This window comes from Octopus sinensis, linkage group LG8, assembly GCF_006345805.1.
Source record: "Octopus sinensis linkage group LG8, ASM634580v1, whole genome shotgun sequence".
Classification (NCBI taxonomy): Eukaryota; Metazoa; Mollusca; class Cephalopoda; order Octopoda; family Octopodidae; genus Octopus; species Octopus sinensis.
Genome location: NC_043004.1, coordinates 99,541,954 through 99,544,453, shown reverse-complemented (window position 1 = coordinate 99,544,453; position 2,500 = coordinate 99,541,954).

The following is a 2,500-nucleotide window of genomic DNA, read 5'->3' as shown; positions in this document are numbered from 1 at the left end:
TCTCGTGTATACTTGATGTAAGCAACCACCAGCTGAATGGTATGCCCTCAGCCATTTTAGCTTGGTATATATATATGTTTGTGTGTTACACCGAATGCCTTGAATACGAAGTATCGATGGTTGCGTGTGTACTCTCAAAAGAACATGTAAGTGCACACACAGACACACACACACACACACACACGTACATACATACACACACACACACACACACACACACACACGTACATCTATACGCACAAACTTATACGCGTAAATGCTCTCACGTACACAGAGTCTATGACGCATGGGTGATAATTAGTTTGAATATATATACATATGTTTATATGTAATTGCAATATATGTGTGTGTTTGTTAGTGTGTGTGTGTGTGCGTGCATATGTATATACACATATATAATGTATACATATATATATATATGTATACACACACTCATACATACATATATATACATATATATATAATATATGCACATATATATATACACATACATACATACAGACAGACTGATAGATAGATAGATAGATAGATAGATAGATAGATAGATAGATAGATAGATAGATAGATAGATATCAGAAAACGATAAATTATGAAAATAATCAAAGAAATGCTGAAAGCTAAAAGAAATGAAAAATATGTGCAACACAAATTCGAACCCATTCTCAATGCGTAACAGCGTGTTGATGTACGCCCAAATAATTGTAGTGCCAACCACACTACAGAAGCTATTACTGAATGAATTTCTCATTGGTCACCCAGGAATTTCTAGAATGAAACTGTTAATGAGAAGTTATATATATCAGCCAGCAATGGACTGTGACATTGAAGAACTAGTGAAAGCATGCAGAGAGTGTGCCCTAGCTGCAAAAGCACCTACCACTAAATGGCAACCTCGACCAAAAAGAGATATTCTGTGGGCCAGACTACATGTTGATTACGCAGGTCCACTTATGGGTTCATAATTACCTTGTTGTTTTGGACAGTTTTTCAAAGTGGCCTGAAGTAAATAAGTGTAAAATGCTGACATCTGCATTTACAGTAAGTTTTTTTTTACACGGATCGTTCGCCAGATTTGGCATTCCTGATAACATTATATCTGATAATGGAACTCAATTTACTTCAGACGTGTTGAAGAAATTTTGTAAAATGTTCGTTATCGAACGTGTGACCTCTCCGCCGTATTATCCTAGGACAAATGGACAAGCAGAGCGTTTTGTTGACACTTTCAGGAGGGCGTTACAAAAGGCGATCAATGAAATAATGAATGGCCTTGCCCTTCAACAATTTCTAAGAGTCTACCGAATAACACCTAATCCTAATACTCCGTCTGGAATGTCACCCGCAGAATTGATGTTTGCTGGAAAGATCAGATCCGCCTTTGATAAGCTGATACCAAGTGAAAATAGAAAAAAGGCGAGCAACAAATATACTTCAGAATTCTTCAAGTTAGGTGAGAAAGATTTTTTCTTAAACGTATAGATATAGCAAAGAAAGCTCGTGTAAATACGGCAAATACCTATAGATATGGTAAAGACATTTATTTAATAATTACACCGTAATTATTAAACAAATTGGAAGAATGTTATTCTTGGTAAATGGCGAAAATGCCAAACATAAAAGACATTAACCAACTAAAAAAAAAGAAAGATTCACAGAGAAACAGTAACGGGAAACAAAATCCCAATGGCGGTATTGTACAACACGCTTGAGGTGCTTACACCCAAAGAATTAGAAACGACACGTTCTAGCACTGGAAAACGGCAAAGAACGGAAACCCTGAAATTGAACCCTAAGAGTAAAAGAAAACAAAACTGTGAGTAGAGTTTAAATTTCAAAAGGGAGAAGTTGGGGAAGCAAATTCTAAGAGAGAGAGAGAGAGAGAGAGAGAGAGAGATGTGGAAGAATTCCGACCACCCCCATATGACTAAAAATGAACTGACTCATTGCTAATAAATAAAGTACTACGACTAATAGGGCAAGCAGTTCACTGTGAGCCGTCGTTTGAGAGCGTTGAGTCTTGTGTAATAATAATCGTACTGCGTCGTGTAAATATTTCTTTCTCCCCGCTTCATTAAATTATTATTTATCCAATACCAAGGTATAAAAGTATAAATATAGCAGAGCGTCTCAATATAGGTTAGGCATGTAGTCAAGGTTCATTATAGCCAGTGCTGAAAATTACATGTTAGAACACAATATCACAAGAATATATATACCGCTATCATCGTGTGCGTATATATATATATATATATATTGAATGAAACGTCCAATGCATGCTACAGTTGTTTCAATAGCATAGCGATATATTTGTACTAAATATATTACATGTATAATGTATATGCTATATTTGTCACCCATTTCGTCAAGCAGTTGCTTTTACCTGCCAAAAATGGAAAAATTGTGATCAAATGGGTGGAAATATTAACATATGTAATAATCATGATGCCACATATGAAGTGCAAATAGATTGCTATGAAGGGAATTCGTAACTTGTATTGGA